This window comes from Lepidochelys olivacea (assembly GCF_965140295.1).
Source record: "Lepidochelys olivacea isolate rLepOli2 genome assembly, chromosome: 2".
Lineage (NCBI taxonomy): Eukaryota > Metazoa > Chordata > Testudines > Cheloniidae > Lepidochelys > Lepidochelys olivacea.
Genome location: NC_140412.1, coordinates 6,785,358 through 6,812,698, shown reverse-complemented (window position 1 = coordinate 6,812,698; position 27,341 = coordinate 6,785,358). Strand labels below are relative to the sequence as shown.

Here is a 27,341-nt window from a genome sequence, read left to right as displayed (position 1 = left end):
CTCCGCCGGGGCGCTGCGCTCCATCCGATCCGGCTTCGCGCCCAGCCCGGCCTCGCTGCTGCTGTGGCTGCAACCTTCCCGGGGGCTGGGAATTACCTACCTGGGCTCCTCACCACGCTGACACTTGAATGTGGTGATTTATGTGTAAGCAACAGCACACGCAGTAACCACCGCTGCCTCCCGCTTCCCCTTCCCCTCCCGGCTCCCCGGCGGAGCAAAGTTCTCCGGCGAGGCTGCGATGCCCGGTTCGGAGCGCTCCCTCTGCTCCCGCAGCTCTCCGTCCCTCTCGAGCCCGGCCAGCGGAGCATGTGTCCGGGTAGGGGCTCGGTCTATAGCCGCCTGTTCCAGAGCTCGGTGTGTGTGTGTTTTATCCCTCCCTCATTGCCAGCCCTGCCTCCCTCCCTTCAGCCCTGCCTCCCCCCCCACCCCCACTCTAATATGTGATCTGGGAAGCTTATAAAAGCCTGATGTAATCCTTAATGCAGCCTCTGGCTACACAGACTGGATCTAGTTTCACAGAGAGGGAGAGCGAGCGAGCGTCTCAGAAGTGGGAATTAAAAAGAGGGAAAGGGGAAAAAAAAAAAAAAAAGCAGAGAGACCCCAGTGGATCTTAACCAACGTCTCTTTCCGGGGAAGACCGTCCTCTCTCTCCACACTGGTGGGAAAGCTACCCTGATCCTTCCTTTAATTTTTTAAAAAAGAAGACTTGCTTGTCTCAGTGGATCTAATCATTGGTTGGTTTTTAATTGTCTTTCCCCCGCTCTGCTGAGGATTCCTTTATTGATTGCTTTCCGCGTTTCTCTCCCAGCCGCCTTCCTGCAGAGACACCAAAGGTATTTTTCTTTTAGTTTTTTTTTTTAAATCAAAGTTAAATATTTTGAATAAAGGAGAGAGTGGGGCGGGTGGGGAGGGGAAGAGGGCGAGCGAGCCAGAGCGCTGCCTCATTCTCCAGGACTTCACACGCTGCCAAATGTTTGTTTGGTTACCCCTGGATTTGTTGGTGGTTTCCATTTGGAATTGGACAGAAAGGGAGAGCGGGATATAATCTAGAAAGTCCATCAGGTAAGAGGCTTCTTTCTTATTGATGGGGGCCCGGGTGGGAAGAAAGAAAGGGACACTTCCCCGGCTTGCTATCCTGCTTTGGATGGAATGTGGGGACTTCTAATCATGGGAAGGGAAGGGAAAAAAGCAGGACCCGAGAATGAGAATCTGAGGTTCCCTTTTGAACCAGACCAGGAGATCATGTCAACCCATTCCCCCTCTCCGGTACATACTTTCTCCTCCCTTTCAGTTCCAAACCAAAGCTTCCTACCTTCGATGTGAAGTTTTGGAGCTTTTGTAGGCGCGGGTCCAGTCTGTAAAAGAAACCGGCACCGTGGAAAATATTGATGCGCTTAGAAAAAGCGCATGGATGTACGCACAGCCCGGGGAAATGAAGCACCCCTCCATAGGGATGCTTTTGGGGAACGGGGGGAAGGATATGAAAGCAAACCGACGGGGGGGGGGAAGAAGAGGAAACTAGCACCCTCCAAAGATTTCCACCATGCTGCAAAGCCAACGTGGTCTAAGCTGCAAAGTAGCATGGGGCTAACTGTTGTTGAGAGGCAGATTTCAGGCTGACATGCCCTATACTGTGTTTAGTCTGCGAGGTTGGAAAACAAAGTGTGTGATGGAATCGCAGTTGTGTTTACTTACAGCGGGAGTGAATTGCCTTTCCGCCCCAGCCTCTCTCTCTCCAGGGGAGTTTTGGTAGCCATCCGTCCCTTCCTTTTTTGTTTTGTTTATCATCCGCGCACCGCTGCAGGCAATCATTTGAAAAGGCGCAAACCTTTACTGTCCCTGTGTCTCCAGGTCTCCCCCAACAACACTTTGTCTCACATCTTAGAAAACGATCCTTTAACATAGGTGCAGATCAAAGCTCTCCCCCCTCCTGCCCCCCAGTTTCCAGTGCGGCTGGAGATATTACCTGCTCAGTATTTTAAAACCCAAGCTCGAATTATCCAGCACTGTGAAAAAAGAAGACTCCATCAGGGATGCTTAATTACAAGGCACCTTGTTCTAAATCACCCTGTGTGGCAATGAACAGCAGAATTTGTCGGTCTTTCCCTCTCCCCATCCACCTCTTCCTTTTAAAAATATATTTCACTGCGTGACATTCTATGTAGATGACATGATGGAGGTGGATCAAGGTACGCTCCAGCCTTCACACATAGATATTTCGGCCAGGGCTCTTAGAAGGCTGTTAGGAAAGAGAAGGCTGAGGATTAATATGTATTTTTCCCAGCAATGTCCAACCGGATTCTGTCCAAGCACCGGATACAAAGAGGCAGGAGCTGTACGAATAATGTCACGGGTTTTCAATAAACTCAGCAAGATAGCTGGTACTTTTTTATTTACTGGAGCGCAGGGAGGCAAATGTATGACTCATGCAGGGTACCACTGCCCAGTTCATGCGAATAGTCTCAGTGAATTAATTGCACCGAGGAACGTGAGTATCAAGGCAAGGTCAAGGAGCCAAAAGGCAGAAAAAAAAAATAACAGAACAGCCCCAGCTCTGGCGAGGCTCTTGCTATGCTCAGCTTCAAATTCTCTCGAAATATGTCTCTGGCAAGGTCCAGCGCAGTTGACATGACTGGCGAGAGGGAAGAGCAAAACCCACCTTGCTCAGAGGCTAAAACCTGCCCGTTCTAGTGAAGCGATTTTCAGCGCCTGAGATGCAAATGATCTCTGGAAGAAACACCCTGGGAAGGATGCTGTCATTGGACAAACAGGCGGACATTTGGAAGCACTTCGTGCCTGGTAAACGGGTCTCCCCCTTCCTTTCCCTCTCCCTTTACCTGTTGATTCTTTCTTTCTTTCTTTCTTTGATCTCAATCGGCAGTTGCAGCCTTATTAAATTACCCCAGGCAGGCGGTGGAGTTGATTTTAGCGACTTTAATGAGGGCAGAGCAATGAGGGAATATTAGTAATAATGGGCATAAGCTTTGGCTATTGCGAAAAGAAAATAGATCAGCGGCAAGAGGAGCTTGGAAGCTGCATAAAGATGGGATGGGAGGCAGCCTGGGGATGTAATGGGAACAACCCCCCCCTCCCGCGTCAAATGTATATCACATTGATTCCAAATTCACCTCGGTCCTGCAGTTCTTACTCCGGCTTCTCTCTCCGTTCTCGGGACCAACTCCCCCTCGACGCCCCTGGGAGTTGATTTGATCCAATGCCTATAACCGCTTTGCTTCGGATGCTGCTGAAAATCGCAGCGGCTGTAGATGCGGGCAGCTGGGAGGGGGTGTCGATCCGAATGGGGCACGTTTTTCATAATCCTTTGGGAAAGGGGAGGGGGCAAGGGGTGAAATGCTTTAAAAATCCAGACCGTTCCCACTGAGTGATAGGCTCCCAAATGGAGAGACAGAGAGGCTGTACTGACTGTCCTTTGCTCCGGGAGCTGGAGGCGCTGGCAGAGATCTCATTTCACTTTCTAATCAAGGAGCAAGGATTATTTCGCCCCTGCTCGGTGGAGCTCTTCCATTCCGAGTTATCCCGGGGCCAGTGCGCATTATGCCTCCCGAACTGACTTCACTGCGGAGGACGCACTGGAAAGAGCTTAAAGGGGGGGGGGGGCGCACTCCTGGCGCCTGGCCCTTGGCAAATCACCCGCAATTGAGCACTACCTGGGAAATTGAAATAGATGATCCTTCGCAGAATTACAGACCTGCGAGCCTTCCCTTCCCCAGCCAATCCCCTGGCAGGTTTTGAACAAGGAGATTTTGAATCCTCTGGGCTTGTGAGCACCATTGGGGTTGAAATGGTCTGCACGCTTCAAATGGATGTTCAGAGCGAGAGGAAAACGGATGGCTGGATGCATAACAGGTTCCAGTGAAGGCTGAAGTGCCATGGTTATGTATATCTGTTTATGGCTGTGCGTGATTAAGGGCGGTAGCAAATCTTCATAGCGCCACTGTGAGGTAGATAAATATTATCCTTCCCCCCCTGATTTATAAACACGGGGAAACTGAGGCAGAGAGGGTAAATTAGTCGTCAGGGATTTGCGCTCCCCAGACGCCTCTGCCCCTCTGATTGGAGGGGGAGAGAGGGGTCCCAGTCCGCTCTCAGAGCTAAAGGCACTTGCCAGGAGCTACCCCCGAGAAAGAGAGAAGCCACCTGCTTTGTAACTCCCTTCCTTTGGTCTCAGGAGGGACGCGCAGCTGGGAGTCTACTCCCCAAGCTTGAGATGAACTGCAAGACGCCGCTTTGTCTGCCTTCCCCCTGCTTTCTGAGGTTACTGGCCCCACTATCCAGGCCAACTTCTGCAAGCCCCTGGGGGCGGGGGGTTAAATAAAGCTAATAACCCAGCCAACTCTCCCATTTCTAACCCACTTTAGCAAACCCCATCAGAGATTTATCATGGGCAGGGTTAGCCTGAGAAGGATTATTACAGTCTCCTGCATTTAATACTGCACAGCTCCAGATAAACTAAGAGAGAGAGAGGGAGAGGGAGAGAGTGTGTGTGTGTATTTGGTAGGGGGAGGGGAAGAGGCTGTGTAGATCCATTTTTTTCTTTCTTGTTGCAAAGGACCCTGAGCCACAATCGTCCTTGCTGTAACTCAGCTGACTTCAGTGGATTTACACTTTGGCTGGATTTGGCCCTGGATGTTCTTGGGGTCTTTTTGGCTGGATTTAGCTATTCCTGATGACACAGAGTGACAGAGAGATGGCGCTCGCTGCTCAGTTATACTCCACCTGGGGGCCAAGTCTCTCTCTCTCTCTCTTTTAAAGTTAAATACCACTAAAGAATTGGGTTCTTTTCCTGCACTTTAAAAAAGCAGAGAAAGATGATGATGATAGCTGGAAATGCAATAAGTAAGTCTTCAAAACCTCCAGCGAGAGAGACCATATCAAAGGTGATTTAATATTTTTCCTTCTGTCCATAAAACATTTCCTTCCCAATCCAGAGATTTTCCTGATGCTGTTTAATCAACCGCTTCTCCCCCTTCGGCATCGCCTGGGTTTGAACATCAGCCTGTAAAACAGAGAATCTGTTCTGATTCTCCTCTACGGTGAAGAGATGCTGTCTGAATTAAATCGGCTCTGTATGTATAATAGGCTGTGCATAGATTTCATATCCAAGCCAATTAAGTGGGCACGTGTCTGCCCTTTGCCATGGTTTGTGTGTTTACTGTCTCCTTACACCCTCTGATGTCTGATAATAAGATGCTACTTGTGAAATGGTAAGATGGTGGGGGGTAAGGAGGAAGCATGTTTTAAGTCCACTCTTGCAGAAGCTTACTCACTTGAGTAACTTTACTCACCTAAGTACTCCAGTTACTCATGGGCATAAGTGTTTTGCAGAAATTGGGCCCTTATTTTCTTCATGGGGGATGGATGCTGATGGTGGTAAGGGGGTTAACTGGGTCTTCCTGAGCAAAGCTAAAATCAAATGTATTTTTTCCCTAAGAAATGCAGGTGTTTTTAGGGTTATTTTTTGTCCTTAGTGTGCAAATGAATTCACCTTCTAACAAGCCCAGCCTATGAAGGCTGAAGTGGGTCTGTTAGGAAATACCTGCCTGCCTCTCAGCTTTCGCTGACAAGCCTGTGCTCACCTGTTGCTAGGTATAGGAATGGCTAATTAATTACCTGCAGAAAATCTGCAGTGGTCAACAAATGAACCAAAGCCCGTTTTTGAGTCTGAGCCTGTGTTTCTTGGGCACTCAAACCTCTCCTGTTTGATCTCCAGGGGTGTGCAAGGAGTGCAGGGTTTGTGCACACCGGGGGGTGGGTGGGGTCTGACTGGTCCCTTTCTAAAGATACCTTCTCTTAGAAAAACTAAAGTAAACACACTCCAGTGTGGGTCTTAAAAAACAAACAAACACAAAGAAAAAGCTTTGGCATCTGGCCCAGTGATTTGTAGAGAACAGTCTCTATTGATCGTACTGCATTATATGGGACTAGCACAACATGTCTGCAGACAAAGTGCTGTGTGATATCTGGCAGCAGGATGCATCAACTACCAAGCCCACCAAATATGTATCTATATAAAGCTTTGCTTGTCTCAGTTCTGCTCCCTGGGGAAATGTTGCCTTCCATGCTTGTCTGGAGATCCATCTTGGCAGGGGGCGTTTGGCATGTGGGTGCATGTTTCATTGGGTGGAACAGGCAGCACTGGAGACTGGGATTGCAGGTTAGTGGGTTAACTGCCAGTCCCTACTGTGTGTGCGGTTAATGTGGGGATAAGTTGATGCAGACTGGAATGTGGAGTCTGGCTGGAGACAAGCACAGTGTGACGGGGAAGGTATCGTTCAAGCTGCCCCTGGACATTGCCCTACCAGTATGATCGGCAGTAGCCCTTGCAGTTCTTGGGACCAGTCTGACACTACTGAAATCAATTGCAATTTTTTGCCCTTAACTTCAGTGGGAGCAGGATCCTGAGCCACCACCACCCTGGTCTGCAGCAGCCCTGGCTCTCCCAGTCCTGGGGCACTACACAGCTCTGGCAAAGCCATCGCAATTCTGATTGGTAGGATCTTCTACTCTTTCAGTAGTGGATGTCCCAGTCACAGCTCTTCTTAACAACACCTCTAAACTGTCTTGCATTAGTCCCTGCTATTCCAGTATGAAGCTCCTCCTGCACAGGGTACGCTAACGGTACCAGCATATTAAAGGTTGCATGGTGGTCCAGTGGTGCGGAGAAGCATTCATGCGTGGCTAGGCTGAGACCACCAAATTCTCTTCACAGGTCCTTTGAACAAAAATCTTTACTGTTCTGAGCTGAGTGAAACCAGTTTGACCAAGGTTTTAACTCAACCCATAACATGATGTGAGAACACACCCTTTGTTTAAGATAGGTAAAAGAGATGGTTAGGGGAACACACCTAAAACAAGATCTGATAGTCTGTCCAGTAACTAGCACCCTGTGGGCAGTGTGTTTGTGGCCACTGTATATTGTGACCAGGCATATGTGTGAGAGAGAACACACAAAAAGTGGGATCAGAGAGAGAGAGGCCAGAAAGCCAAAGAGTAGCCTGTGAGCATGGTGTGACCTTGGGAAAAGCTAGAGAGCTTTTGGGGCTGTTGACTAAAGAGGCTTGGGGCTGTCAGCTAGGAAATTGTTCCTTTTGTTCTTGGTTCCTTCTGCATTCGGAGAAGCAGGACTCTGTACATTCCTTGTAAATAAACAAAGTGGTATCAAAGAAAATACCTGTCTCCATCAATTCCTACTTCCAACCTGAGCATCCCCAGGAACCTGAAATGTGATTAGGCACTCAGATCAAAACAGGGGGCAACGTTACGATGGAAGGCTGTGTCAAACTCTGTTCTTCCTCCTCTCTTGCATGTATGCTGTGTTATAGATGGCTGCTTAAAACCACAGTGAGAGGTATACTTGGAATTTTATAAAATACATATAAGAGAGAATTAGAAATAAATTACGTCCCTTCAGACAGTCCATTCATCACTGTGTCTTGGTCTTGCAAATTACTTACAGACAGTCTAAGAGCAAGGGGTTTTGTATTAGTTTGATTACGCTGAGATAACATTTCGTGTTGCTCCAGGAAGCCCTCAGAAAATAAAAAAAAAGATTAATATTTTAAATCAGAGGACTGCTTCATTGATGACTCCATTTTCCAAGACACACATCACTGCCTCCTTTATGGAAATTTAAATTGGTTACCTCTGTCGGAGAACATGAGAGATCATTTGCTGATTTTATTTTTTTTTTTTTGGTTGGAGTGAGTTTTCTCTCCCCCGCGCTTTGTGTTTTCAAAATTAAACCAGAGGGAGTTTTTTTTTTTTCTTTTTCATGATCTACCTTTTGTAAAATGCCTTCAGAAGCTTTGATCAGGAAGTGGCCAGCTGACCTGAAATTAGCCATAGAGATCCCGAGCTATGTTCTGTGTGAAGTCATGCTGGATCTATGGGGCAGCATGGCATGAAAGATGAAAATAGTGTTTGGAGGAGGATTAAATACAGCGCTCTCGAGAGGAAATTGTACTGTTCCTGCCAGCCCACCAATATGAACATTTGGTGTGACTAGTCTCCACTATTTCCAATAGGACCATGCTTGGGGGCGGAAAAGCCCCACATGGTGAGATGTAACATTCCACTGTAGGTACTGAAGTGCTTACTATATGGGCACCATGCTCACAGTATAAGGAAAACACTGAGCCTGTTAGAGTGGAATGTCTATTCTAGACAGAGGTCCAGAACCGGGGCACTGACTTCACTAGAGTTACGCCATGGATGGATTTGGCCCAAGAAGTTGACCGTAGCTCTAGGAACATAAAGTCATAGAGTTTAAGGTCAGAAGGGACCACCAGATCATCTAGTCTGGCCTCCTGTATCTCACAGGCTACCATCCCCACCCAGCACCCACACACTAAATCAGACAACTGAAGTAAGACCAAAGTATTACAGCTCACAGGATATTAGATTATGTGCCAACGACTCCTGCAATAACAGGGAAATGATTAAGTGAGATATACCTAGGTAGTCCTGGCAAGCGACCCACACCTAGATGCTGCAGAAGCAGGAGATAAATCCCCAAGGTCACTGACAATCTGACCTGGGGGAAAATTCCTTCCTGACCCTACATATGGCAATCAGTTAGAGCCCGGGGAAGTGAGCATCAGGAATTATGAAGCAACAGCTCTGCACTCTGTCTGCACGCAATTGTAGATATTGTGGCCGAGCTATTTTTCTGAAATGTTTCTATGTTAAGCTAGGGTTGGAAGGCATCTCTCATGTCATCTAATTCATACTCCAGTGATAAGCATTACACAATTCCTGTCCATGCACTTCTCCCTTCTGTGCAGTCATCTGGTCTCTGCTCCTGCTGTCAGATTGTCCTTTGCTGACTGGAAATTCATCCTCATTTTCAAGATAAACTCGGCTGTGTGACCTTGTCCGTGGCTGTTGCCGCTGGCTCCTTATTTTGCTCTTGTTGTAGATAGAGTCCTTTCCATCCCAACAGTGTTACTCTTTACATATTTTAGAGACCGTTATCATGCTTCCCCCTTTAACTGTCATTGATATGGGGGACAGCGAGGTCTCCTTGCTTAGAGCACAGGGCAGGGAGTTGAGAGACCTAGGTTCTCGTTCCAGGTATGGAACTGACTTTCTCTGTGCAGTTAGGTTGGCCACTTAAGCCTACGCTTTCCAAAGCATCCACTAGCTTTGGGTGCCAATTCTGAGAGTCACCCAGGGCCTGATGGTCAACGATGCTGAGTGCCCATTGAAGTCAAATGGCATTGTAGGTACGCAGAACCTCTGAAAATCAGGGGGCACAGATTGGGAGCCCAAAAATTGAGGTGGCCCAAATCAGTGGACACTTAATTTAGGCCCTGGCCTCTTTGTGCATCAGTTTCTCCACCTGTAAAATGGGGATTGTGGGCTAAATTCTTCCTTAATATAACTCCATTTACCTTGCTAGAGTCACACCTAGCAAGAGGGATGAATTTGTCCAAATGATACTTTATCCCCTTTGAGATCCTCGGATGAAAGGCACCACACTAACACAAAGCATGAATTTACTTTATGGCATTAGCATGCACCCCTTCGCCTTTCCTTGTGAGTCCTGTTCGCTCACACTCTCTCAACCTGTATCATGATACTTTTTTATAAAAGCTAAGACCCTAGGACTGGGCCCATTACTGCATGTGCTAGCTGCCCTTCCCCTGCCTTCTAGACTGGCCAAGTATAACCCTTTTCATAATGAAAGCAGTCTCACTGGGTAATCATTTGACCCAACTCTATACTTTGGCTGATAGCCCACACCCTTTGTCTCTGCAGATGACTCAGACAGGGATGGGAGTCAGTTTCAAGCTCCCTTATTTAGCAACAGTGTCCTTTCTTTGAAACATACATCCATTGGTTGCTGGCACATGCATTTCCCTCATCAGGTCAGTATAACTTCCAAAGGAAATTTGTTCTGATGGGCTCACTTATGTCGAAAGCCCTGTTGATGGATTGATTGATTTACCGCATAGGTTTGTTCGTTATACGGGTCAGTTATTCATTAGATGTTGCCTTCGGGTGCTTGGGATTTATAGTTGCCACCATGCAAAGTTTGAATAAATCGGCATGCTCCTAAGCTGACCCTTTGAGTCTATTTCTGTACCAAGCATATGTCTTTTAAGAATATTTGCCTATTCCTGAAATGCCTTGCTAATTCCATTGCACCATTCCACGCTGACTAGCAATTCCAAGCCATTGCATGAGCGCACTCAGAGTGCTGCCCAAAGGCACATTATTGTCCCAAAGATACCTGACATGCACGGTCTTGTCATTTCAGTGATAAATTTTTTTTCTCCGTCACCCCACTTAAGCATCTGGAAATGGGAAAGGGAAGCTTGAAAAACCTTTAATCAAGCACCAAGGGGGAACAGAAATCTGATTTTAAGTAGCTGCACTGATGCCTAGAGCATTAAAGAGCTTGCCCTGCTAATCTTTACTTTTCATATATTGTTCTACAATCAAATCAGTCCTATTGAGCTGAACCGTGGGTTAATTGCTGATGGAAAACTCTTAGTGTCTGTGCTCAGGAAGAAGGGAATGGAGGGAGTGTGTAGGCTTGTGGAGTTCGCTGCAAGCTAACCACATGTGGGAGAATGTAGGAGGGCCCCGATTCCCGCACATGCCTTAGCCAGTGTAGCAAGACAGGAAGGGGCAAGCATAGGATCCAGAGATTCACGGGGGGAGAGGGGAAGAATAATCACATTGGACAAATACTTAGACACCAGTTATATTTTAGGGCCTATATGGGATGATGTGTAATGACAGTGATTCTTGCTCCTGTGAAACGGGTTGAACTGAACTCTGTATTAAGGTTTGGGAGGGAATTGTGGCTGAGTCATCATGAGTTGTTCCTCTGATGCACCCAGCGGGGACAGCGTGTCCATTGGGACCCTGTAGTGTAGTCAGCAGGCCATGCCAGGACTGTGAAGTCCAGGTCAGTAATAAATACTGAGCACAGACAGTTAATCTGTGTCCAGAACATTTTAATAGCTAAAAACAATTTAAAAAAAAATCCCATATACCTTGTACTGGCCCAATGGCTCCTGCCAATTTTGTACATTTTAAAAAATGGTATTGGTTAGCACGATAGTCCAGAATTTCCGATTCTTAAAAAAAAGATATTTTTGCATTTGGCAGAACAGATGTTTGTGATCTGAACCAGGGGGTAGCAGGAAACAGGCCCTGCAGGGGGTTATGGGAAATCCCAGTGCAATGTCCGTTAGCCTTGGGAGTCAATTAAGCAAAATAAAAAGTAAGGCTAAAATATCAGGAAGGGCTTCGTAGCAGCGAGGTGATGATTGTTGTTGCGTAAATTTCTAAAGCATCCCTCGCTGCAGTAGCTGGACAAGTGCATGGAATGGCCCCTGGCACCGTTCTGGCTCCCACCCAGTGTGGGCTGGAAACTTTGAACATGGAAAAATCAGGAGAAGAATGTTAAGGAATATTTGTGGTGATGCCTGTTCCCATGTTTCCAAATATCTCTGCTCTGCACGCTCAGATGGGTTGCATTGAGTGACCCAGCTCATCCCGTTGGGGAATACCTGAGTGAAGAAGTAGCTTTTGTATCCAGCCTGGAGATGGCTCAGAGTCCTGGTCTGAGTTGCTCCATGGCCTCAGGCCCTCCGCTGAGAGAGCTCCAGTCTTGGCAAGGAGTAATGTGGGCTCTGCTGGCTAAGTGTCCTGTTTGGATGCAGCTACCATGCTGAGCTTCCCAGCTGGGTCCAAGCACATTAGGGCTGTATGAATGATGACCAGGAGGTCTGTAAGCCATTTAAGCTGACTTGAAGACAACCCTAGGGCAGTGGTTCTCAAGCTGTGGGCCGCGGACCTCCTGGGAGTCCACAGACTGTCTAAGATTTCCAAAGGGGTCTGCACTTCCATTCAGAGTTTTTAAGGGGTCCATAAATGAAAAAAGGTTGAAAACTGCTGGACTAGGGAACACAGTGTAAGGAAGAATCCTTCATGGACCGTTGTGGGACTGACAAGCCACCAGGTCTGTTCCGTCTGTAACCATTCTTGTTCTTTGAGTATCTTTCGCTGGCTGCAAGCTTTGATCTGCGAGGCTTATTGACCAGGGTTCTATTAGAAGGAAGGAAGTCTGGTGGGTGATCACTTAGATGCCCATCTTCGGTCCCTCCCAGTAAAACTGCAGAACAACGAAGCTGGCAGGAATGGCTCCTGAGAGCACTGCACGGTTCTGGATGGAGAGGGCTGCACTGCATGACCTTACAAGACAGCCTAGCCCTGTCCCCTGCAATGCAGATTCTGCTCACTTTGCATTGGGGATATGTCGTCACCTTCTCCTTGAGACCTGCCTTGGGGAAAAAGTCTATGGGTCCATCCATATCTTTCCACCCATCTAGGTCTTAGACTAATCCTGCCCTCAACAGTGGTCATTAACAGAGGCTTCAGAGTCCTTGCTCTACAATATTAATGCACCTGGCCTGATTGCATAATGTTTCACCTGTGGTGGGGAGTCCGTTCCCTACTGCGGCTGGCAATCACCGTACACCCTACATCTCTCTCCTGAATTCCTTCGCTGAGCTCCACGTTCTCCTTGCCTATACCAAGACTAAATAGCTAGGCTTGGCTCAGGGGGCATTTGCAGGGGCTGTGAGAAGGGAGATTCCACCCCCATCAGCTGTGGTCTAACTAGTGCAGACTTGGGGAAACCCCTTCTTCCCCAGCTCTGTGGGGCTAATGGCTGGTGGACCCACCAACATCAGCTCTGATCCTGCAGTGTGTGAGTTTGGTGGAGCTGCTGCTAGCTGGGGCTCTGCACTTTCAGGGTGTTCAGACACTCCGCACTGGATCCAGAAGCCTACTTGACCCTCACCCTGGGCAGCAACTCCACACTGGTTACTGATTGCACAGGGACACTGTGCCCTCCACCTCTGCTGAAGAGCAAGCTGGGATGCCAGCCGTTAGCTGGGAGAGGGCTGCAGAATCTCTAGGTCCTTCCCTATAGAAGTAATTGGCTGTATGTTGGGGGCACGACTGGGAAATCTCACCAGTTTCTCATTATGGCCCCAGTCTAACCAGTAGCTGTAACAATCTCTGTGCATTGTGCCAGAGCAGCAGGCAGGAAGATCAGGGAGAGGGAAGGAGGGGGAGGCAAAGGACAGGTGAGTGATTTCCTGTCATTCTGATGCAGAAAAATAAGGGGAATGATCATTCAACAAGTGTTGACGGAAGGCAGAAAACGAGACAGCTTTCGCTATTGTTGGTGATTTGCTAGGCTCGGGCTGATTAGAAGCACAAACACCTGCAAACAGATGCTATCCTCACCCGGGGTACTCAAGCTCTGCTTGACTTCCAGTAGTGCTATCCTGGTGGATGCCATGCCTTGGAGTGAAGGTCTTAGTGGAGATCACAGCAGACAAGAGAGACACCCGTATCTAGCTCAGGGGACTTGACAACATACAAGTCTCCACTGTGGTTCTTCCTACAAGATCAACTTGGGGGTGACAGGTCCAGGTGGCCTGTGACTAATACCGGCCTACAGCCCAGTCATGGACTCTACTCATTGGGCCAGGACTGTGCTTATCGAGCCTTGCAGCCATTCCACCTTGAATTTTGAGCTTGATGGAGCTTGCAAGCTAAGAGGGGCTGTGCTTGGTTAGACTTTGGATGAGCCTTCCAGGGAAAATTCCAGGGTACCCCAGGAACTTGTGCTGGTGATATAGTAGCTGGAGCTCCACTTTCCCAGAGCCAGCACGGACCAATGCCCCAGCATGGGGCAAGGCATATTGCACTGCTCGAGAGGTGTTCTATTTTGGACTGCTCCCCTTGTCAAAGGTCCCAAGATACTTTGGGGGAGAGCAGCTGTATTGACCATGGCATGAGGCCATATTCCAGTTCGGGTCATTGCAGTTTCCTGACCTAAAATTTCCCCAGCGGTTTCAGTTGGACACAGTATTTTGTTTCATGTTCTGTCCTAAAACTGTTGCACAGAAGGAGTGGTAAAGCCTAGTGGTAAAGCACAGAATCAAAATTAGGGACATTGATGTGATCTTCCCAGCTCTGGCACAGGCTTCCCTGTGTGACCTTGGGAAAGTCACTTACCCTCTCCAAGTCTCATTGGTGAAATAGGTGTTACAACAGTTACCTCACGGGGGTAAGACTTTAATGTCTATAAAGCACATGCAGACCCTTAGCTAGAAGATTCGGATGATGTCTATTGTGGTGATCTGTAGGGGTGCTACCCCATTGTGCTAAGCGCTGTACACACACAGAGTAAGAGACGGTCCCTGCTCCAAAGATCTCACAGTGTAAACTGACAAGACAGGCAAAGAATGAGAGGGGAAACAGAGAGGCAAGACACTTGCCCAAGTAATAATAATTAATAACTAGCTCTGAAGTCTACCAAGGAAAAGCACGATATACAAGTTTCACAATTTCAAAGGTGGCCAGTACCATTATCCCTGTTTCACAGAAGGGGAAACTAAGGCAAAGTGAGTTGCCCAAGGTCACCCAGCAATAGAGCTGGGAATAGAGCCCAGGTGTCCCGAGTCAACCCAGCATCCTGTTCTTTGACCGGTGCTAGTTCTCAAGCAGCCATGGTAGGAAGGTTCTACAGGAGTGCCGATTGTCGTCATTTATCATTACTACTGGGTAGTGTTTAACAGCTGCTACGTTCCACTCCAGAAGTGGCTGAATTTCCACATGTAGTCCAGAGATCCCTCTCTACATAAGATTTATAAAACGCAAGCGGCATGATGTGCATGCACCGCTCTAGCGTGACTGAGTTGGTAAAACCCAAATCTCCCACCTTCAGTCACAACCCAAACACCCTGTTCGTTTCCCATTTAATGCTGGCTGTATTAAAGGCTCCCTGTGGCTTTATTTTAGCACTAAGCCCTTTTGAAGTTGTTGATGAGAAGGTATAATCTGCCTTGGAAGTTATTTGTAGATGGGAGGGGAGGGGGGAATCAGTCTTTCTGGTGAAAATGGCGGAAGTGGGAGGTTGTGAATTAATGATGCTATTCAGCAAGGTTTTCCAAAACTTGCATCCTTCATGACACATAGGCCATCCTGCCACTCGGGCACCCTTTTTAGAAGAGTGGTTCTTTGTGTTAAAACTCCTTGGCAATAGAGATTGGGAGGGCACCGCAGGAGGGGTTTATAGGGCTTAAATTGGTGCAAAACTGGCAAGACATGGCTTAGGTCACTTGTGTAGTTCCGTCAGTCTGCCCTAAACTGGAGATCTGAGAGGAGGAATATATTATGGGTTATATTGACCTGAGAGATCTGGATTCCATTGTTTTGCCCTTTATAGGAGGTCAGGGTAGATGATCACAATGGTCCCTTCTGTCCTTGGAATCTCTGAATTTATCTCTGAATTCTTGGCTTTGCTACAGGCATTTAAAAAAAACAGGAAGTATTTTTTCACACAACTCACAGTCAACCTGTGGAACTCTTTGCCAGAGGATGTTGTGAAGGCCAAGACTATAAGAGCAATCAAAAAAGAACTAGATAAGTTCATGGGGGATAGGTCCATCAATGGCTATTAGCCACGGTGGGCAGGGATGGTGTCCTTAGCCTCTGTTTGCCAGAAGCTGGGAATGGGCGACAGGGGATGGATCACTTGTTCTGTTCATTCCCTCTGGGGCACTTGGCCTTGGCCACTGTCAGAAGACAGGATACTGGGCTAGATGGACCTTTGGTCTGACCCAGTATGGCCATTCTTATGTTCATTCTGTGTCACTTTGGGCAGTCACTTAATCTCACTATGCGTTAGTTTCTCCTCTGAAAACAATGCTAATGATGCTGGCTTTCTCCCACCTTTTGTCTTGTCTTGTGGCAAGAGCTCTCTCTTACAATATGTGTGTACAGCACCCAGCTGTATGAGGCCTGGCTCTCAGCTGGGGCGTCTCCACATTACCGTCATACAAATAACAATGAGGGCACAGCCAACACCTGCCTCTGAGCCACTTTGGCTGATGATCGGTCTCTGGGTAGCCCAAGTGTGGAAATCCAGTGGTGGTTTCAGTGCTTGGAGGGAACCAAGAAACTGGTTTTGCATACATCTGAATTTTTTTTTGCCTTTCAGATGTTATTTATGTGGTCCACCACAAGTGCAGTATAGCAGCGGTATTTGAGTGTTATGAAACATCTCATGTAAAGAACCAGAAATTTGTAAAAGCCCCCAAACTGATGTTCTTGTCTGGACGTGCCAGGTAGTAGGAGCTGAGTAGTGGAGAAAATCTGCATTGGGTGAGAGTAACCACAGTACATTGTGCCAGCTGATCTTTGAGAACAATGTTCAGACATAGTCCATCCCCTTTCTTTATTTTAAGAAGTCCCTGTGAAAATGGTGAAACCTCAGCTGAAAATACTTGTCTTCTGGCTAAAAATAAAGATCTAATCTTTATAAATCTGGATGACTCCAAATGAGTTTGGGCAAAGTCCCTATGATTCTTAGGGCCGCTGTGGCGTGTAGAGGCCCCAATCCAGGGAACTATACAATCACTTATTTTTGTAATTTTTTTAATCTTCATTTTTTTCCAGGTGTGACTCTATTGCTGGTGAAAGGTTCCAGAGTCTCTGGAGACTCTACTTAACCCCTGCCACTGACTTGCTGGGCCAGAGCTTCGGCTGGGATACACCCGTATCCGTATCGCTCTGTTGAAGTCAGTGGAACTGGACTGATGTACACCAGCTGGAGACCTGGTCTATGTCCCCTGGCGTGAGTCACTTAGCCTAAGCGGCAAAGCACGCATCCCTGTAGTGGAAGCTGCCACATACGAGCCTCACTCACCCCTGCTGGTGGGAGTGTAGTGTAGTTTCCAGAGACCACTGAGTCCTTTGTCTCTCTGCTGAGACTGCTACCATTGGGGACAATTAGAACCAGTGATGGTGGTGCTGTTAGTGAGGAGAGAGCTGCCCTGAGAGATATGACCCATTATGCATGAGGGGCACTGCAGACCAGAGGCCTGAGCTGAATCTGTGCTCTAGGGGTGCACGGCATGATGTCCAACCTGAGCGACGAACTTGCCATCTTAACTCCTCTACTTATTTCCCATCACACAAAAATCCTGCCAGGGGTGAGGAAGGGGCAATTTAGAGGGTCTTTCTCCAAAACAATATGGTTTTTGCATCTGTCTTCTTTCCCCTGCCTGGGATGCCCCCAACATGGTTCACTGGACTTGGGGGCTGAGCAGGGTTTGCTAGAAAGAGGCAGTGCAGTCTGGCCTAGTGGGTAGAACCCACCGACAGTCAGGAGACCTAGGTTCTATTTTCTGCCTGGAATAGGCATGTTTGGTGAGTGGCCTTGGGCAAGTCACTTTCTGTGCCTCAGTTTCCCCTCCCACTCCTCCTCTTGTCTATTTTGATTTTAAACTCGGGGACAGGTGATGTCTCTTCTTGTATGGTTACATATTACCTACTAGAGGGCAGCCCTGATATCAGCAGTGCTACAGTTAGGCAAAGAAAATAATAATAAACAGTGAGTGTGGCTGAAAAGGGCCGAGCCAGAACAAGAGAGTCTGTAATATCATATCATCTGGGTACCAAGAGCTAGAGGTAATATTCCGAGAACACCTCTTGGGGCGCTGCCTGGTAGATCATCTGGAATCTGCCAAATAGTGAGCTATCTACCATAAGGGATGTGCATTTAGAAGCTTACCCCATAAGGGATATGCATTTAGAAGCTTACCCCAGTGCTAGTTTAGTACAGTATGCCGCATTATTGCGTGTGAAATCTCTAATGCATCTCTGATGCAAGTCTTGGCCAAGAGAGCATGTATGCCTGGATTGATTCTCACCAAAGGATGGGGCACGTGGCTAGCAGGATGAAGTCCACTGACGTATGTGGGCACTAGCTTTGGAGAAAATGCAATGCATGACAGTACTCCCTTTGTCCAAGCTTGTAATGATTTGCATTGGCTGGAAAGGGTCTTCTTGCGCCTGCCTTTTAACTGTTTCTAAGCAGCAAAGAGGGAAACCGAGTCACTGAATTACCTCTGCAGCTGTTTAGTCTATAGCGCAGGGCCTGATTTTATTATTCCCCATTGTGCTGGCTGGCATTGTACCTTCTCACATAAGGGCTGGATATGACCCTGTGTTTATTACGTTTCACTGTGTTACCTGGAGCCTTGCATTTCATTCTCCTTTAGGCGTGTGGTCTGTGTCCATCAGTCCAAGCCTATAGTACATCTGAGCAGAGTGGAGTCCTCTGCTTGATTCTGGTGTCCTGGCTGGATTCTGATGCTGGTAATTGTATGCTGCTGACCCGAGTAACTGAGACCATTATTCTTCACTTACCCTCCTTAAAACTCTGGCGTTGTGTTACTGGCACAGAATGCCACCCCAGAGGTGACCTTCTCAGCAGTTGGTGAATAACCCTGATCAGAAAAAGTCTGATTGTTCTGGATGAAATTTGGTCTGTAAAAATAAGAGGCTAGATCCTTGGGTCCTTGATGACTCCTTTGAGCCGCTCTATTAGCACAAAGGGACCTTAAAATGGGTTTATCCAGCTACCTGGGTGTCTCCTTCCCTAGCCCTTGAGTAGGGTTTTTTCCTTAGGTAAAAGGATAAGCCTAGATCTTCTGGCTGCCAGAATGGCCCCAGGGAACAGTGGGCAGCCAGCTACATCTTAGGGCAGTCCCAGTACCAGGGACCCCCAAAGGGACTATTTAAAAAAAAAAAGCTTTGGACCTTGCTGCTTCTGGTTCTGTGCAGAGTGCAGCTCAGCTGGATTGGAGGATCCTAGCCCAAAGTATTATAAATAATAATACCTGGCTCTTATATAGGACTTGAAATCTACTGATGACAAGGGGCTTTACAAAGGAGCTCAGTATCATTATTCCCATTTTACAGATGGGGAAACTGAGGCAGAGAGAAGCAGTGACTTGCCAAAGGTCACTCAGCAGGCCAGTGGCAGAGCGAGGAATGGAACCCAAGTCTCCTGAGTGTAAATCCAGTGCACTACCCATAAGGCCACACTGCCTAGAATAGTAAATTAATATTGGTGATGATCTTTGAAGGTCATTGGGAAGGAAAACATCCCATCTCATTGTAAAAACATGCTACAAATAATATTTTAGGGGTCAGCGTGCTGGGGTCGTCTGACCCATGCTGCCTACTGGTCAGTCCTCCCCATCATATGACATGGCCTTTAAGAGTTTTGAGAGATCCGATAACAGGGCCTGAGGAGATATGGGGAGAGAGAAAAAGGGTCCCAGGAAGAAATAGCAGTTAAAAGGAATCCTGTTACTGTAACTTTAAGGGCGTGGAGCCTTGCAAAGCGTGGAGCAGGGTCCCCTCTCTCCCAGCCAATAAGGAAAGAGCTGGGAGAAGGGGCCAGCATAAATGCTCTCTCCTCCTGCCTAGTGGGGCACATGCCTATAGATGCTGCAGGGAGGAAGCTGGTTCCTAAGGGCCTTGCTTTGACAGGGAGCAGACAGCAGCAGGGGAAGTTCTGCCTGCTGGACCCTCCCAGCCTGAGGGTAGGAGGACAGCTGGAGAAGAAGCTGGCTAAAGCTCTGAAGCTGTCCTGAACCACAGCCCAGCTCCACGGAGAACTGTGGGAAACTCCTGCCTTAAGGAGGGACAATTGGAAGATAGCCCTGTACGTGCCAGAGAAAGTGAGGGGGAGGCTTGTTTGTGTGACATTCAGCCTTTGGGGTTGAATAAACTAGATCCTTGAAAGGGGTGCTGTTCAATATCCAAGCCTCATTGGTCTTATTACAACCCACACTTAGGGAAACTGAGGCAGAGATGCACTGCTGGTGCTGTACCAGGCTGCCAGGGTGTGCTCTAGAGAGGAGGGCCCCACACTACTTCAAGTCAGAATCTTTATGCTTCCCTTGAAAAATTGAGGGCATGGAGTTAATTGTAAAGGAAGCGCTGGTGCGTGGCCTGGGCTGTGATCTAGTTTCATGGAGATACTTATCCGGGGGTTGTCTTTGCTCTAAAACATGGAACTGTAACAATCAGCCACTTTTATGGCACCATTGATCACAAGATGAAAAACACATTTAATTCCACAGTAAGGTCACTTTTTAGTTAAAAGGAACGGAATGGACTTAATTTATAAGCCTCTCTAACTTTATAGTCTACATTTAGAGTTCTGCCTAGTATTTAGTGCCCAACACATGTTGTAAAGATTTTTTTTCAGATTTGTTGCATCATGAGGATTCTTATTTTTTCTCTCTCCCCGCCCTCCTCCTCCCCGCCCCCCAGCCAAACAGTGCATAGGTAGAGTTGAGGTGTTTTTAAATGCCAGGGAGGACATGACTGGCTGTTTGGGTTACATCTATGCTGGTGGAATGATGATGTACTTGATCATGGATGGTTAGAGGTGGAACGCTACCTCCTAACCTGCCTAGTCAGAGGGCAGGAGGAAAGAATTGGGGTTAGAAGCGGAAATGTGAGGCCGTGTGGTTTTATTCTCTGTAGTGTTTTTCGTGTGGCCTTTATCTTTGTAACGGAAGGGATTGTACTTTTCTTAAAAAACAGGCAAAGTGGGTTCTCTTTTCAGTGGTGCAGAGAGATGCCTCTAGGTGCCTGGGGCGGCTGCCCTTGAAACACTGCTTCCTGGTTGGTTTCAGTCCTAGGCGCCAGGAAACTAATAGTCTGGTTTGAATGTGGGGTGTAATGCAGTTTGCCTTGGATAGCAGTGAATGAAGATGCACTGCATGCCCTCTATTTTAACCTACATGGTTATGTAGCATTTCTAAGGCCACATGTTCACAAAGACAGGCCCCCAAATATCTCAGAATTATTAAAAAGAAAAACAACAACTTTGTGTTCTTTTCATTTGCATTCTGCTGTTAGAGCCTTTAGGTTACACTTGGGCATTTTCAGGCTTTCCCCACAGCCATGAAGCCCCAAAATGTTTCTTGTTTTTTTTAAATGAAAGCTGAGATTCTTACATAATCACATGACTCCAGAAGCTGGGGCATTAAAAAAACACACCAGATATTAAAGTTGTGAGAGTTGGTGATGCCATTTACTGTAGGAAAGGCAGAACCAAATGAAGTTAGGCCACCAGCATTACACTCCCATACACAAAATGATCAAGAAAACAAGAGGAGGCCACAATAAAATTCCTATGGGAGAGCAGAATGTATTTGTACATCTCTCCTCTATAACAATCTCCATGGAACTCTGCCTCTTCTGATGACTGCTGACAGCAGGCTCCTGAAAATGTAAAGGGTCAATTCATAGAAAAGAAAAACCTTCATGGTATTGTAGCTACATATATACGTTTCTTAGCTGGAAGGGCACTTCATCCCCATCAGTAAGAACGGTGAGTGCTCACACTTACGAAGATCAGTCTTTCTAAGTGTCTAAATGTGGATTTAGGTGTCTAAGTTTAGCAAGTTAGAAAAGGTGGGTGTAGGTTTTTAATGTGAGTTTTAAATATGGGGAAGTGGCTACAAAAAATTCCACTTGGATGGGGGAAGTGCAAGGGATAGACTGACAGGCCCTGCCTCCACCTGCAAATGCTGGGAAGATATAAAGCCCCAGGAGAGACCATTATTTAGGGTAGTACAAGAGGGTATGACGGGGAGTTGTGGGATGAAATTAAGACAAGGGAATACTGAAGATGACTATTCCTTTAAGAGTCAGAGCTGCTCAGGTGTGGAAGACCTGATAACGAGCAAAGCACTGGAAAACATGCTGAAAGGGGAAGCCTGCAGTGTCAAGGAGGGAGGGAAAGGTAGTTTAACACCTGCTCTGATAGCTCCAATTCCATTGATCAAACACTGAGAGGAGAGTAAGGTTGGAGTAGTGCGGTGACTGGAGACGGGGGAGTTGGTGAATAGAAGAGGAGCGTCGGCTCCTTGATATTGTGGTGCTGAATGCTATGTCCAACCCTCAGAGGTTCACCGGAGATCTGCGGACAGGGAGGTGGAGCTGCCATTAGAGAGGGACTGACTTGAAAGAGTGAGCAGAGATGTGACACCAAGTGGGGAGACTGAAGGAGCGGCATGTATGGAGGAGGTAGTGTAGGTGGGTATGAGATCAGAGAGCGAACACAAGGACGCAGGTATTGTGATGAGACCAGAGATTTGTCACAGGCTGGCTGGCCCTTTAAGAGGAGTTGGGCCCTGTTTCACTTGTGACTGACAAAACACCTTCCAGCTGAGACTGGACAAGTTGTTATAAAAATCAGCAAGTGCCTCAGTTGAGGGGAGGCTGGCTCTGGTGGCAGGACCTGGAGTGCTGGAGAGAGACGCAAGGGGAAAGACCCCTGGGTCCCTGCAGCCAGGTTTGGTCAGTGGAATAGCTTTCTTTGTTCTATGGTTGCTGTAATTTTGTTGGTCCCAGGATATAAAAGAGACAAGCTCCTTCTAGGGGAAACAATGAAAGTTGGACCAATCAAAGATGTCACCTCACCTAGCTTGGTTTATGTTACTTTGTGTGTCTTCTGTTTGAAGGATAAAACTGTGCCCTGATGGAAGGGCCTGAACATACAGGAAGATTTGGATGACCTTGTAAACTGGAGTAATAGTAATAGGATGAAATTTAATAGTGAGAAGTGTAAGGTCACGCATTTAAGGATTAATAACAAGAATTTTAGTTTAAGCTGGGGACGCATCAATTAGAAGTAACAGAGGAGGAGAAGGACCTTGGAGTATTGGTTGACCACAGGATGACTATGAGCCGCCAATGTGATATGGCCGTGAAAAAAGCTAATGCGGTCTTGGGATGCATCAGGCGAGGTATTTCCAGTAGAGATAAGGAGGTGTTAGTACCATTATACAAGGCACTGGTGAGACCTCACCTGGAATACTGTGTGCAGTTTTGGTCTCCCATGTTTAAGAAGGATGAATTCAAACTGGAACAGGTACAGAGAAGGGCTACTAGGATGATCCGAGGAATGGAAAACCTGTCTTATGAAAGGAGACTCAAGGAGCTTGGCTTGTTTAGCCTAACTAAAAGAAGGTTGAGGGGAGATATGATTGCTCTCTATAAATATATCAGAGGGATAATTACTGGCGAGAGAGAGGAATTATTTAAACTCAGTACCAATGTGGAGACAAGAACAAACTGGTATAAACTGGTCATTAGACGTGAAATTAGACGAAGGTTTCTAATCATCAGAGGAGTGAAGTTTTGGAATAGCCTTCCAAGGGAAGCAATGGGGGCAAAAGACCTATCTGGCTTTAAGATTAAACTCGATAAATTTATGGAGGAGATGGTATGATGGGATAACATGATTTTGGCAATTAATTGATCTTTAAATATTCATGGTAAATAGGCCCAATGGCCTGTGATGGGATGTTAGATGGGGTGGGATCTAAGTTACTACAGAGAATTATTTCCTGGGTATCTGGCTGGTGAATCTTTCCCATATGCTCAGGGTTTAGCTGATTGCCATATTTGGGGTTGGGAAGGAATTTTCCTCCAGGGCAGATTGGAAGAGGCCCTGGGCGGTTTTTCACCTTCCTCTGTAGCATGGGGCACGGGTCACTTGCTGGAGGATTCTCTGCTCCTTGAAGTCTTTAAACCACGATTTGAGGACTTCAATAGCTCAGACATAGGTGAGAGGTTTATTGCAGGAGTGGGTGGGTGAGATTCTGTGGCCTGCGTTGTGCAGGAGGTCAGACTAGATGATCATAATGGCCCCTTCTGACATTAGTATCTATAAATCTTGCATTAGTCCTTCCTGGCCTGGGGAGACAGGCCAGCAGCCTACAGGATCCATCTAGTCTAGTACTCTGTCTCTGACAGTGGGCAGCACCAAAAGCCTCAGAGGAAGGTGCAAGAACGCTGCAGGTGGGTAGTTAACCTGCCCTCCACACAAAGTTTCTTCCTGGCTTCCAGGAGTTAGTTTGGCTTGTGTCCTGAAGCATGAGGGTTTATATTTTTGAAGAAAGTTCATTCTGTCATTTGTTCTTTTAATTCTTACTACTATAACTCTGGTATTCTTGTTAGGATCCTACTAATCTCTGGGCCTTCATGTCATCTTGTGGCAGTGAGTTCCATGGGTCAATTGTGTGCTGGATACAGAACTATTTCCTTTGGTTGGTTTTAAATTTGTGGCCTTTCAATTTCAGTGAATGTCCCATGGTCCTGGTGTTATGAGACAGGGTGAAAAGAAATTCCCCAGATTGTATGTCTTTGTCATGCCTCTTTTTATCCATCTCTAAGGCAAACAGATCTGATCTTTTCAATAACCAGCTACGGGGAATAGATGGACATGAGTCAGAGAGGTCAGGGCAGTGAGCCCGGGAGGAGTTCTGAGGCAAAAGCATGGTTAACTCACAAGCCTGAGAACACTTGAGTTACATTCCTGGGTCTGATACCAAGGATAATGCATACCTGCCTAAGAGGGCTGTTGTGCGGTTTAAATAGTTGATGTTTGAAAGAGCTATTTAAGTATCATTAGTAGTTCTGGAAACCAGGAGGGTGATTTTATACAAAGTGCAGCCCTTTTTGAGCCAGAGAACCATTAGACATACGATTCCCGCAAGGCGGGGGCTCACGGTCGCTGGGATTGTCGCTTGCACAGTGCAACAATTTGAGCCTGTTGTCTTGATTCCATGTCCCTGGACTTCCACTTGGCATTCACTCTCAAGTGGCTTCTGGAGCTGGAGCCTGGCTTCTGTCATTCCAGCCCCACTGCTACCCTTTCACCTCTTGCCCCAATTAGATTTCAATGACAGCTCTGCCGCATTTCACTCGAGTTGTGTGGAAGAGCGAGAAGTGCCGCAGAAAGGGGTGGCAGCAAGGTTGCCGGCTGGGGAGAAGCAGGCTGCTGGGTCTTTCAGCAGAAGTTGATGCATCACGGAGCCTTCCGTTGTGTGTGTGTCTCTCTCTCTCTTTCTCTCTCTGATGTGACACATCTCGATGGTAAAATACTCATCTCCTTGCCAACAGACCCTCTATTCTTGAAGCAATATGCAACTATCTTCATCTGAGGATGGAACCTGCTGGTTCTTATAACTCCTTAGACAAACTGAAGGGGGAAGGGGCCACAGTAGAGCTAACGAGCGAGTGTTGGGCCCGGGTACCTTGCAAACAATGTACCAGTTCCTAAGAGCTGTACTTATCTGTCATATAAAACCAGTGGCGGCAGGGAAGCTTTGCCTGAGTAAGAACCTCAGGATTTTGGCAATAGGCGGAGGAAATACTTGGATGCTGTGCTACTCAAAGAGCTAATTTTGTGTCACTTTGCTGTGGTGCCCGTGAGAGCACTCCAATATTACAACTCTCTGGAGCATCTTTTATAACGTTCTGCCCGTTCTTACCCCCAGGCCCCACTCTCTTAGGACACAACCATGTTCCAATGATTTCCCCCCCACACTTCAGTAGCACTTTGCTGTCATGAAGTAATGGAGCCTCCTGTGTCTTGGTGGTTATCCTTATTGGAGAGATGGGGAAACTGAGGCACGGGAGTTAAGTGACTCGCCTAAGGTGATAAGTCAGTGTTAAAGCTGGGATTCAAACTCAGAGGTGCCAGGCTGCCAATGTGGAGTTCTGATAAACCCCATCCCCAAAGCTCTGTCCCCTACTTCCTTTATCTTTGGCTGGGCAGAACTCAATTTTTTTATCTTTATAATGTTGATGGATAATATCAATGTTTACTTTTAAGCATTTTTTTTCTATTTTTAACCATTTAAATGTTCAGAGGTGGGGAAAATCGGGGGTGTTTGTGTCAGAGAAGAGTGGAGTTCCGAAATAATTATTTAATGCCAAAAAATGTTAAGATTCAAAAAGTTAAAGCTTTGTAACTTAAAACAAAGATGGTCAATGTCACATACAAAATATACGAAGGAAATACCCTGAAATCAAAAGCTTTCAGTTCTCAAGCAGCACTGGTCTTTCTTGGGCTAGCTGTACAGTTCGATTGGTATCAATAGAAATATTTTTCCCATCGGTTTGTGTGTGTACGGTGAAATGGATGTTTTTCTGGCAAAAATCAATACTTCCAAGCCTATCATAGTGTAAACACCTTGTGCTGCAAATCCTGGTACAGTAATTCATGCCCCATATTGCACTGGCTGAATACAGATGTAACATGGGGGATGAAGCATTTGGGCACTGGTCCCAATTTGGGATGGGATACTGCACTATATGGACCGTTCATGTGTCTCTGTGTAGCACTTCTTGCACCCTACCCAATGGCCTCTGACTCCTCATATCCCTAGCTAGTAAGCTTTCACTCCTGCCCCTCTGAGTAAGTAACAGGTATTTGGAGTCAGGGCAGAGAACAGTGATCGGCTTCCACCTTAGAAGGGAGGCAGCCTGGCAGATTCTGAGCAGAGGTTTCCTAGCAAAGAGATGGAGATGGCCTACAGTACCAGGCCATGTGCCTTCCTGGTGGCCAGGGCAGGGCTGCCTTCTGCAGTGCATTTCCTAGTGCTTTATCCAGTCTAGATTTAAACATCTCGAGTGACAGGGCTCCCACGCCTAGTCCGCTATCTGGCAGGCATTATTGCAAGGAGACTGGTATTTTTCTTGCTAGCCAGCCTATATTTCTCCCCCCACCCCCAGCTTTTGCTGGGCCAGGGATGAATGGGAAGAGAAAGGCTGTGAGTGGATTCTGTCTTCCAGCACCAGTCGCTGCTGAATTTCAAATAACTCCCAAACAAAATATGAACAAGCAGGCCCTTGTGTTCCTCGGTCTCCTCTCTCTTTGGCCTCAGTCACCATGGTTGGCAGCGCTGCTGCTCCTCTGTGGTTTGTCACACACCAGCCTGAGAGTAGGGGCTCTGCGTAATCAGTGTTGTCTTCAGTGGTCTCTGCCCTCAAGGTCTGAAACAACAGGGCCTTTTGCCTTGTTTGCATTAGGGGGTAGGTGTGGAAGACAATTGTCCTGACCTGCTTTTCTGTCAGAGAAAACACATAGCTTAGTGTGAACATGATGGGCAATGCGAATACTTGGGTATCTTCAGCAGCAGTCCTCTGGCGTGGCTGCAACCGTCACTCCTGATTTCCCCCTCCCTGCACTTCCTCAGTGCTCCTCTCCTACAGCCGAAGGAGGTGGCTAGCTGCATTTATCCAGGGGGCAGGAGAGAAAGGTGCCGCTTGATTCCTGTGGACTGGTGACTCCCTCACATGCCAGAGGGGGATTTGATCGGCTGGGGTGGCACCAGCTAACTCTGGCTGCACAATAGAAAGAATCTAATTGGCGTGGCCTTTGTCCAAAGCACAACTGGTGTGTCACTGCCGTGAAAGGGGCAAGTAGTGACAAATCCAGTGGGAAAATGCAGGCTGGCTTGGATCTCTTGTCTGAGGCCTCAAGGCTGGCATTGGTTTCCTGACACTGGGGAGGGGAAGCAGGCCAGATGGGACTCCATAGCGAGTCCGAGAGGACAGGACAGCAGAGAACAATGGGAGACCACACAGCTCTGCCAATGCACCTTAATCCTCTGCTC

The 27,341-nt window shown here is 47.2% G+C and overlaps 1 protein-coding gene across 4 annotated transcripts in view; it reads left to right on the top strand.

Annotated features, from left to right (window-relative positions):
- The first annotated feature begins 507 nt into the window (after nucleotides 1-507).
- ADGRB1 (adhesion G protein-coupled receptor B1) overlaps nucleotides 508-27,341 on the top strand; it is a 376,148-nt gene continuing 349,314 nt past the window's right edge. For 3 of the 4 annotated variants that reach the window (XM_084620798.1, XM_084620797.1, XM_084620796.1), the window contains exon 1: nucleotides 973-1,062. The gene's annotated coding sequence lies outside the window, so the exon portion shown is untranslated. Of the gene's footprint in view, nucleotides 834-972; nucleotides 1,063-27,341 lie in introns of those variants that run through there. The other variant, XM_084620795.1, reaches the window with a different exon arrangement.